The following is an 11,964-nucleotide window of genomic DNA, read 5'->3' as shown; positions in this document are numbered from 1 at the left end:
GTTGATTGACGTGACTCCGAATACAAAACTTAACTCGACGTCACTGCCCAGCCGAGGAGCATGTGCTGAATTAATCAAGTTTCATGTCCGTAGCAGCCCCCTTGAATTACAGCAATCCGCAATTACTGGTAAAGCCATAGGCAAAATTCCAGGTTCCCGCGGTCTCGAATATGGATGTTGCATCGTGTAGTCTCGTAAAAATTGACAGCATCGTGCCCTTTGTAAGAGCTCTTAACTTTCATGGTAGCGATTGAGACTTGTCGGGGTCTTAAAGCTGACCACTCACTCTTTATCTATGTCCTCTGCCATCCCCCATACCAATATTCGGTTCTTGGATTCTGCGCCGTGTAGATGACCCGACGAATAAGCGTAGCTTCCTGCCTGTAACCGGTGACACTCGCTTTTGTTTATCAGTGAGCGCGATGTATTTGCTCTTAAGCGGGTACCAGAAACGACGATAAACTACGATATACAGACTGAGGGCCTACTGAATCTCGCTTTTGTAACAGAACACGTGCCTGGGTTCAGCTTTTCTCAAAGCAGACCCATGGTCAGATACTAACAGTGTTCTCTTATCCTTTCACAAAGTGTATATTTGCTGTTCTCTTATATCTGTACTTTGTTTGTAGTCATGGTACGTGTCACGTGCACAACTTGTATATTAATTTCGCTTCTTCTGGTGAGTGTCCAAGCTTAAAACTGGCGTTGCCATTTGTTTATATAACTTTATCCTTGACTCTTTTTCAGATTTTATTACTGAATGTTCTCTGGATTGTACCAAATATACAGAAACTTGGTTCGTTTATTGTTAATTCACATCCGGTGTTCTGTTGAAACTGTTTCCAATTACATATTTCCATCTTCTATCGTGTTGGGGAATGTGCAACAATCTTTGAGATTGCTCTCATCAGTTCTTTGGTCGGTTCGTCCGTAGGTCACAAAGTACAGAGTCCCCTTCCGTGTCGATTATCGATACTTTTGAAGTGATTAGTGTTAGTGAACGGCATGAAGTTGACGCAGAAAGAGAGAGAGGGATAAATAAATGGCGTTTGCTGCACCATCTCTCTGAATCTGATTGGCTCACTACGCCACGTGACAGAACATGCGCAGAAGCGTCCAGAACTTAACCTCCATATTTCTTGTCGACCGATTTAGTCCTTTTTAAGTTGCGTACAGAGTAAACAGCCTCCAGATACAGAGGACAACTTTGAAGGCATTGAATAAACAGTCGCGGACAGCCGACAAAGGATGGTCCACCAAGTTGTGGATTGGTTGTGGTGAGGGTTGGCTAAGAAGTGTCCACCGTAAAAAATTAGCATGTTACGAAATGTTTCATAGGGCTACGATCATGGATTATTTGAACTAGTGGCCTCTCAAGAAGGACTTTGCTCTATGGATTTAGTTTTTAATTAGATTTGTTTTAGTGCAGTTATCTTTATGTATTATGCTTATCTGTAGCAGTGTTTAACGCTCGCTTTAGACTAGATGTGACGAATTGTTTGAAGTACAAAAAAAGCTGTTGTCTTGGTTGTAGCATCACAGGTAAAATTCTACCAGAGCAGCACCTAAAAGACAGTCATCAGCATACTCGTCGCCTTGAGAACCTGAAATCTCACTTTATGAGGCCTCCCCCCCCTCCCCAGCCCCGCACAAAGAGTTTAAAAACGAGTGAAAAATATATGAGTACTTGTTTTTATTTCCAAATGTTTGATTTCTTACATTTTTCTAATTAGCTTAACTTTATTTATTTTCCTTGGAAATATAACATACGCTAATTATAAGACGGTTAAAGAAAGGTTATTTTGGTTGGGAGTTTCGCCCCAGGTACGAGTGATTATCATCGTGAATGGTAAATGAGGATTTGGAATCAGGCTGTTTCGTCGCTTTGATACTAACCCAGTATTCGCCTGGAGAGACTGCATAAACCCACGTATATCCAGAAATCTGGCTGAATTCGTGTTCGTATCGTCCATTTTCCCGCTCGATTACGCGACGGTTTATAAACCCTTCTTACTCGTAGCTTATGAAACGTGGTTATTATGGATCCGCAGAGTTATGCGGGATGCATCATCAAGTGTCATACAACGAAAGGATCGTTAGTATGTGCTCATGGATTCAAATCTGATCCTTGATCTTGTAATTGCGTCTGGTTTACTCAGTGACTCAAATTGCATCGCTCCTGGAGACCGTTTCAACACCCAGATACGTGTCATGCATACTAACACTGGTTCACATTTGTGGGACCACGTGACAAGTAAGCTTATTTTGTTTTGTGAGATATTAGGTTCTCAAGGCGGCGAGTATGAAGATGGCTGTCTTCTGGATTTTTTGCCCTGCGTAGTGTAGTAGAAGTTCACCGGCGTTTCAGAGGTACTTATGGTATCATTCCACTTATTATTTAGGAAGCAAGGACGTCTGAAACGTCGGTAAACTTCTGCCAGGCTTCACGGCGCAACAACTCAGAAGGCAGCCATGTTCGCGCTCGCCTATTTAAAGTTCGCCCTCTGTTTTTTCAGTTCATAAAGTAAAAAGTAAATCTGTCCGACTATACGCCGTGTAGGCGCTTGGGGGGGGGAGAAGTATAGCTCCTACTTATTCTTAATCTCGGCGCTAGATGGGGGTGAGTGAGTGGTCAGCGTCTCCGTCCGTGTTGTTTGTAATTTTTTTTAACAGTGTAGGCTGCCTGTCTGTTTGTATTTTGTCAACATATTGCTTTTATATTTAAAAAATGTTGTAAAATATTGGTTCTGTCTTTAGTTATTCTGGTGTCTTCGTTTCTTTTGTAGTTCGTCCAAGTAGTGTTCGTATGCCTTGCATTTTAGCGGTTGCAATTAAAGATATGTTACTACAGTTTTTCTTCAGTCATCCACAAATCACAATTTATTTATCAAAACTATCGCCTCCTCACTGTATCGAGTATGAGTATTTTAAAAAATGATTCATCACTATACCCAAATACCACCCAGCGCCTTCTAATTTTAGATTAATGGGCGCCTTCTATTTTCAGTAGTGTAGGTTAGGAATACATAGAGATTTCTGTTCACGTAAATGTAATGCCTACACGCTGTGTGGTTCCTGCCACAAAATGGTTGAATACCATTTTTTTTATTGGTAGCGCCATTGTTCGTCCTTTGTTTCGTATTCTTTTTAGCAACTTTAAATTTAACCTGATCTCGCACTGCCTCTGTGGTAAGTATGGAACCGCACGCAGATGAACGTGTTTAAAACTTAATCCTACGGGACTTATACATATTTTTCGTTTCAGATCAACTTTTTGTTTGGTACAGGTCAGCTAATATAAGCAGCGTATCACAGTAATAAAATCGATTTATTTTCTGAAACCGTTTTGCAAATATAACTCGCTAAAAAATAATAGGCACTTATATGTCAACGTATTGTTAGCGACATTCAGTAACTTTGCATGCGCGAGCTAGTATTTCACCCACAGCACCTGACATGTATGCAGCCCAACCTATACGCCTGTTGTGCAGGTTATTCGCATCTGCAGGTGTAGAAGATTTTCTGCTGTCAGCCTGAAAGTAAGGATCCGTCAGTTTCTGGTAACCTGAGTTGCTTGTTGCGCTATCGACTTTCACAAAAATCCAACCAGCTTAAGAGCAAATCACGACTTAATATGATAGAAGGAACCGCGTCATAATTACCGTCTTGACTCAACTAAGTTACGTGAGATTTGAGGTTCTCACGGTGACGAATATTAAGATGGCTGTCTTTTGTCTGTTCTTCAAGAATGACGTAGTAAACACACGCAGTCATAAATATTGTCCCATAAGGCCCTAAATCCTTCCTAATAGCGTAACCATGGCAACAGTTATAACTTTATACACATTCATAAATGCTAAGACCTTAAGTCCCAAAATTACCATCTAACCAATAAAGGCACTAACCAACATTTACTTACTTATTGCATAGATAGATTAATCCTCCAGGACCTAGGATAGGCTGTACATTGAGGCATTCGTACGGTTCGAAATGTCAGCTTCATACATTCTTCTCAGGACTTCTTTGTGTCCTTAGCTATATTTTTTTTTCTGACCGGAGAAGACACGATACCGTTTTAGTGTTCTTGAGACTTGTTAGAAGAGTCACCCTTAATTCTTGTGTGTGACGTTTTCATTCTGAAAGCCGTCTATCGATTAGGGTGGAATGAGACACGTGACTTGTTTACAACTAAAGAGTCTGATACGGAAAATTCTATAAAAGAGTTGGAGGTCCCGCACGGCTTATCGGTGTAGTGAGCGCACGTGATATCTGCTGTTTGACACTCCTCCATCAGAACAAGTAATAATTGCTAGTTGCTATCATTGAGCGATTACAATAAAAGATTTGTCGATAAACTCAGACTATTCGATCAAACTGTGTACTGTGAAATTAAAATGGAAATAGAGAAGTTAGTAGTAATATTACACATTAACAGATTTAACTATCCAAAAGGTATCGAAGAACTAAGAAAGTCGCTAGTTTAAAAATATAATTAACTTTTTTCTTCAATTTGTGGCAAGACTAACAGATGACTGCAAACAGAGTATGTGGTCCTCTATCTGAAGATGCTGATTTGAGTCAGAAAAGTCTTTGACACCGTCAGATCCCAAAAGTGTGTGTGAGATACATCTCTTTTGCGGAATTAAAGACGACAGGCGACTGTCATACGCACTTTCGCACTATGGTAGAACCTGCCACACAAGCCTACCGAGTTGCGCCCCCCCCCCCCCATTCTGACTTCAAGAATTGCAGATTAAGACTTCTCATGGCGTATCACTCAGAAAATCCATGGACATTTATGGGTTCCCCGTTTTACGCGTTTAAGACTTGAGGGTGGATTCGCATGAACGCAACCCCTGCGTATAATAGTAACTCGTGGCAGTAATTTACATCTGTGTCCATGTTGTAATGGAATTCATAGTGTGTAGACTTTTAACTTAGTCTGTACTTGGCGTGTAACCTTATAAAAATTCCGTCTTTATTAAGTTTTGGTTTTGTGGCGTGGCTCTGCACGGAGCGCATTTTTGTTGTGTCTTGTTAGATTTTTTCTTTTTTAGTTTTGTCATGTTGGCTCTTCTGTCAGGTGTTGTAAATCATCAAACCACCCGCATTTAGTTTGAACAGCTTCCCGCTTGTTTGGTTTTCTCATGCATTGAGATAGCAGCGTACAATCTCTGCTGCTAACCGGATGTGACGAGCTAGTATTAGAGATTCTTTTACCAGGTAAGTTTCTTGTTCTGAATTGAATAGGCCACGTGTTCATTTACATAACTGACAAGTACCTCATTTTATTTTAAAGATCCGGGTATGATACCTTAATGTACATTTCTCCATAATTAAATTGTTTCAAGAGTAAACAATTTTGTGTTGTACATTTCACAGAATTACACATATGACAGTCAAAAGTCATAAATTATTTTTTCGTGTGAAATTTGAGGTTTTCACTGCGGTAAGGATAGTGATGATCTTCTGGATTTCGGCGCCGTGTAGACTATCGTCGGTGGATGCCGACGTTTCGGAGAATCTTACTGCCCATCTTCGTTTCTGAAGATGGATAGAGTATGTTTTGGAGAAACGTTGGCATCCACCGACGATAGTCTACACGGCGCCAAAACCGAGAGGAACATTATAATTTTCTCTTATGTTTAATTTAATATTCATCATGTCGAAAACTGTTTTAAATAAAATATAAAGGTATTAATACAATTGATGTTTTATACTATGTATAAACTTTTATAGATTATTTTTATTTTAAAAAAATTTTGTTTTGAGTTGTATGTGAAGTAAGAGTTATATTAGAACACGGTCCAATTTTTTCCCATTTTTTTAGAAATTTGTTGAGTAGTTCCGAATAACAGACAGACCAGTGCGTCGTACTTCTTTCATTCGCCTTCAATTCGTTGAAATAGCATAAAAAAGTTTAATTAGTTTCGATTATTTTCGTCCAGAATGTATTAATCGCGAAAGCTGTCACACTCTGCTTATAGTTTTGGTGTTGATCACAAATGTCATGTGTATAATCAGATATTTGCAAACGTGGCGTGCGCGAATGTACACCGAATGGAACTCCTCTGGTCATCTGTTTCCTCACTATTGAGGTTCCTTAATAATCATTTTGCAGTCAGACCTGAAACCGTCCTGGCTGCCAAGTGATGTACGTTACCCTTTGTTCTGAAACACAAACTATCGTATGGAAATATTTTTCTCTCTCTGAGTCTTCTATGGCTGTCTGGACGGTCTGATATTCAGGTAAGCGGCTTAGGAATATATTCAGTATCACGCGGTAGTAGGAACGTTAGCATGCATTTCATTATCTGACTTTACGCTCGGTTTCCCTCAAATCAGAACTCAAATTGTTAATAGAACAGAGCAGTGGTTCTGAACCAGGGGTACATGTACCTCAAGGACCACGTGGAATCTTATTAGTGGGTACATGACGTATATTTTATACAGTGTCATGGACAAGAGTCCTTGAAAACGTTACTAGCACACCCAATTAGTCTTGAAATTACCCGCATTTTATGGAACCCCGAAGGTCATTTACCATGAACATGGACTGTCTTCTGATATATGGCGATTGTGATGTGGTAGAAATTTGCCGGAGTTTCATCATCACGGTGGTGAGTCATCGTCATGCTCGGTGCCGTAAGGAGCCAGATTAATCCAATCCAACTCCCCTCCCCAACTATACTTACCGAAGATCCGTTCATCTGAATGGAAGGGAAGTTATGATAAATGTCGGTTACGACATCTGGATTTCTGCCCACGGTTTGCGCGCTCTGTCTGCACAGGAACTGATGTCGCTGTCAGAGATCTTATGAACGAGGAGGATTCGGGTTAAAATTGGCCATTGTCCTATCTGATATTAAAACCTTGTCTGTGGATTTCATTGTGGTGGTCCAAAATCTGTGATGGATGATGGAACATGGGGCACGTTTCGAATTTGGCCTCTATGCTCACAGCTGGAAGATGTAGTTGGAGGCTGGGGCGATGGATTAAATTTAATCTTGGACGCTCTACAACTCTAAGAATTTGGCAGATCATATCATACCCTTGTGAATATTTTAAACTCGGACTGGTTGTTATTAAATATACAACAGTAGAGCACTTTGGTCGTAAAAGTTATGGGAGCCCCCTTGTCTCAAGGTTTGTAACCATTCTGTTGCAAATTAATGCACTGACGCTCGGAAAGTAGTAATTAAAATATATAGATATTCCTCTCTGTAGCCTAATGATAATAGGATATAAAATTATAATTAGGATTGTATCCAAAAATTGTGGAAGTACAATGGGGCAGTTTTTGTTGAATTCGGCATAAACATGAAAATAATTAGACCCAAAAGTATTTAAATTTAACCTGTAATAACGTCCATGTAGATGAATATTAGTCTGATCTAACACTACTTTAGGTTTTTTCCACCGTTCTTGACAGGCAATTTTCTTGTATGAAAAATGACTTTAATTAACCAGCGTGTGAGGTTGAGGACTGGGTTGAAATGACTCATGGTAAGATCCAATAGCAAACGTTTTATGTTGGCAGCAGTGAATCTTCGCATTTCACAAATGCAGGGGATTTGTTTATCAGGTGAGCAGCTGTCACCTTTTTTAAGAATGACCCTGTTTCACGATGGTCGTAAGTGAACCGCGTTTCCCATGTCAGCGTATTAAATAATTAAAATTAAAATCTATGTTCCTATAGATGAAACCATAGACCATAGAAAAATTCAAATCGGAATATAAAGTTGGTATGTCTGATTTGAGAAACAAAGTCGCACGATCAACCCAAATGTCAGTACAGCGACGATGCATTCGAGTGTTTCATCAGCTGAACTGATGTCGATAAAATGTTCTTCGCTGATGTACTAATGTTAAATAAGTACCTGACTGAATGGCATGTACTACGTAAGATAAGAAATGAAGTAACTGTGATCTAATCTACTTAAACATTCGCTAGATTTAAGAATATTTTGGACAAGAGTCAGAATTTAAAATCATAGCTTAATCATTGATAACGAAACTCAAAGACTCAAAACCGCTGATATTAAAAATGATCATGTGTCAATTTAATCCACGTGGTTATCTAAAAGCTGTCTTAATTTTATCTTCCATCTTTTTTATCAGTCTACAAACACGTCTTTCTTCAAAAGGTTTCCTCAACAAATTTCTGTATGCATTCCCCGTCTTGTTGGCTAGAGCTCGATTGTATAAGCAACAATAACAGTTCATAACAAATAACAGTTCATAGTGGCCTCGAGGTCCAAAGCGTCAATTTTGGTATCTTGGGTGTTGGGATCGTGGGTTCGAATTCCACTCTACGTGTGGGTATATTTTTATGTTTTTCGGTGTTGTGTGTAGGCGTAGGCGTATGGGTCAGTATCTCGTAGAAGATTCCCTGCCAGATATCGAGGCTGACGAGGTTAGAGAAATATTAGTAGGAACCTGTACAAGTCGTACGAGATTGATTAGTCCTTCAAGGAGATCACAGTTATCCGAATAGTAATATTTTACGTTCCCATTGTGAGTATGAACTGGTGTTCTGGTAATGCGTTCTACCTTGCTTTGTGGTTTATTTATCGAACTTTGATTGCAAACGTTTCCTGGTAACTCGCAATGCATAATGGCTTCCGTGTGATTCTTGATTGTACAGCCACTGTTTAATTTTATATGATTTGAGTATTTAACGGCGACTAAACTTAACAAAAATCCTTTCAGGCCACTAACCATTTCAAGTGGTCAAGTGTTTCTGAAACCGAAACGTCATCACATGGTTTTAATTAGTTGTTCTGTGGTATTATGTTGCAATTATTCGACCACAAATCTCCTCCGTCATTACCACATTTCCTATGTTGATGTGTGTGAATGGTACGTCATAATGCTGTGGTGATAAGCAGTTATCGTGTGAACACGAGATAAGGGCTGTCTCGGAAAGTCTGTTGACATCTCCTGATCCCAGCGATTTGGTCCTTATTCTCATTTATGAGTAATACGAAAATTTTGTCAGAAGAGGAGAGTTGATGTATGCTGTTGCTACAAATAATATGGTTTATCCTGTGTTGTTTTTGTGTTTCAAAGCTGTAATGGTTATTCGGTTTCCAAATGAAACGTCATGCCAAATTTTCCGCTGTTGGCGGTGTTCCAGCTTTTTTTTATTTGAAACTAAATAAAAATAAATTTATGTCAAGAAATTATGCGATATTCCAATTAGGTTGATCCGTACAGATAACAAACATATTTACCCGATATATCAAGATAAATTTACATCCCAAAACATTACCTCGCTGAAGATACCAAATAATTTATTTAAGAGAAGATGCTTAGAAGTAAATGGGCCCTTGGCTTGGAGGGTGTTCTGAAATTGTGAGAGATAAAAGCTGCTGATATTATGAATTTTGTTCCACGATTTATGTTGCAGTGTACGTAATTTTATGTGCAGAAATAAGCGATAATTCGCTGTCGTAATGAACACGTCCAATTTTGTTCAACGCGAAGGCACGACGAAGCTCCGAGCAGCTGACGGCCGGCGTAGGGCCCCCACCTCGGTGGTATTCGCCGCTTAGCGACGCGACGCGACGCCGCGGGAGGAAAGAAGGGGTTTTGGCAGCACCCTAGTGCCAAGTGAGCTAGATCTGGCTGGGGGTTCAGCAGTTCTCGAGTTTAGCACCAGGTGGCATACTACCTGTAGGACGAAGCTTATTTAAGCGATGGCATATCGGTAATGGTGCCCCGTTTCGTCCAGCAGCGCAGACGTTAATTTTAAAAAAACTTTCGACAATAAATTTAAGTATCATGTTAAAAGGGGTGTAATATCCAAGGAACTTAAGGGGCCCCTAAGTGATATTAAACTTTCTTTTTCGTGTGTACTTGAAGAACATATCGAACCTGGGACCATAGTTATAAGTGAAATTTGGTAAGTTTTTCGTCGAAGTGCTACGACGATGCAAGTGATTAATTGAAACGAAGTGTGCCTTCGCTGAGTGCTGTTCTCTGTGGATTTATCACCGCGTTGTTCTGTCACACGCTGACTGCAGTGTGCAGATGGATTATAAGAACACGCGGCGAAGCTAGTCACCCCCGATCTACATTTCTCTTTTCCCGTTTCGAGTAAAGTATAAATTTCCTTGTGAGGAACGTGAAGAGACAATTCAAAGTGGCTTGTTTTCACTGCCCTTGGGGAGTCAGTGGTTGTGAATCAGTCCACTTCCAACTTTAGTGCTTAGTATAATGTGCAGATAGAGCGGTTAAATACATCTCATGTGTGTGTTCTAATATATATTTTTTCTTTTTATTCGAACAGATGCGCACGAAAAAATTTTTTGTACGCAATTTTCATATTTTTTGAACAACATATGTACGCCCGAAAGTTGCGAATTGTCACTTGAATTAGCCGACCTATTCTCTCTTCTGCCCTTTGGATCCGAATATTTTATCGAAAAATTTCTTTAAATATAATCTTAATTAAATGGAGATGGCTGTCTTCCGGGTTGCAAAACCTTTTAGCCTAGTATATATTGACCGACATTTCAGGAGACCTGATGATGGAGGCAGTAAACTCCTCAGACTGCATTGTGTTGCTTCCCGGTCGACAGCCTTCTTCATAAACGTAATTACATAATCAATTTCTTCAAATGTAGGTGTATGTATATTCATTATAAATCAGAGTTTAATGCAGCGGTTATCATACCGTATTTATATGAGATGTATTAAGTACTACATTGGGACTAGAACAATATCTAACACGCGGTTGGATCGTGTTCTAGTCATGACGTTGGATACCTGATTACATTGTACATCCGTCTGGTTACTTGCTAAACCACTAACTGAAACGAGATGGCTGATAACAGCTCCACTTTTTTGTGTAGTCACCACAGCCGAGCGCGTACGATCTTAATGTTCTGGACTACTGCTATCGCTTGTTCGAATCCCGCTCAGAGCACGATTATGTCCCTGGCTTCCTACAGGAAATGAGCTGTTTTCAGAATGAATTATGAATTGATATCAACCAAACCGCGTGCTTTTCACTGGCGTTAACCCTTTGATACAAAAACACGTATAAATATTATTTAAGAATTCAGTCCGTACCGCAAAGAAAACACAGCACTTCACCATTACAAAGATCAACTGGTTAACCCTGTTTAACGAAATAATCGCTGTTTACATTGAAAATGGTGCGAAACCTTTTAATACGCTCTTTGAATAAAATATACAGTTTTTTATTGTCAACGCGTGTGGTAATATTTTTATCACCAGGGTTTAAGGCGAAGTGTCTGTTAGTTCTGAGTTGTTCTGGATAAATTGGGGGATAGATCTTTAAAATAGACCACAAATGGTACCGTATATTCTACAGATTACTTGAGACTGGTTCGTTTCGATGTTTTTCTTTTAAATACGAATCCTATTCTATTGTTTGTAAATCTCAGTAGGCCCGAAATGTTTTAATCTGTGAATTATTCTTCCTAAAATTACACTAGTACCTTTTTGTATTATTTTTAATATGTCATACGTGATTTTTAGTTACTGTTTAATCTAATTACTTTTCAGTACTATTGTGTTTATTTATTTATTTATTTATTTAATTTGATTTCGTCTGAAGGACAGTTCTGCTTGAGAGAACGCTGTAAAGTGGAGATTTAATTTTACCATTGTCGATTCGGGACTGACTTGCTGCAACAATGTAAGATACTGGTCCATGGAGAGATGTAATTCTGAACTGAATGTTTAACGACGCTTAAATTAACATTGACAAACGATTTTTGTATAGAATTTGTAAGGAATATTAATTCATAAATATTTATTTCTGATTCATGTTCGGTCTTGTTGTGAATTAGACTGATTTCAGTCGTACACAGGAGTCAGAGACGTAGAACGTCATTTGTTTGTGAGAAAATAATTAGGCCTGCCTTGTTTGCGTAAACTGTTGGTTGACTTCAGAAACCGCCCTTCAGTTTGCCAAATTTTGTATATTTA

The 11,964-nt window shown here is 39.2% G+C and overlaps 1 protein-coding gene across 5 annotated transcripts in view; it reads left to right on the top strand.

Annotated features, from left to right (window-relative positions):
• The first annotated feature begins 9,703 nt into the window (after positions 1-9,703).
• SERCA (ATPase sarcoplasmic/endoplasmic reticulum Ca2+ transporting SERCA) overlaps positions 9,704-11,964 on the top strand; it is a 52,386-nt gene continuing 50,125 nt past the window's right edge. For 4 of the 5 annotated variants that reach the window (XR_015535228.1, XR_002542549.2, XM_022060325.2 and 1 more), the window contains exon 1: positions 9,704-9,907. The gene's annotated coding sequence lies outside the window, so the exon portion shown is untranslated. The remainder of the gene's footprint in view (positions 9,908-11,964) is intronic. The other variant, XM_022060326.2, reaches the window with a different exon arrangement.

This window comes from Zootermopsis nevadensis, unplaced genomic scaffold, assembly GCF_977971745.1.
Source record: "Zootermopsis nevadensis isolate Lab colony 2312 unplaced genomic scaffold, Znev_1.0 Znev_ptg000015l, whole genome shotgun sequence".
Classification (NCBI taxonomy): Eukaryota; Metazoa; Arthropoda; class Insecta; order Blattodea; family Termopsidae; genus Zootermopsis; species Zootermopsis nevadensis.
Note: the sequence above shows the minus strand (reverse complement) of the source record. Positions and strands in the feature narration are given on the sequence as shown.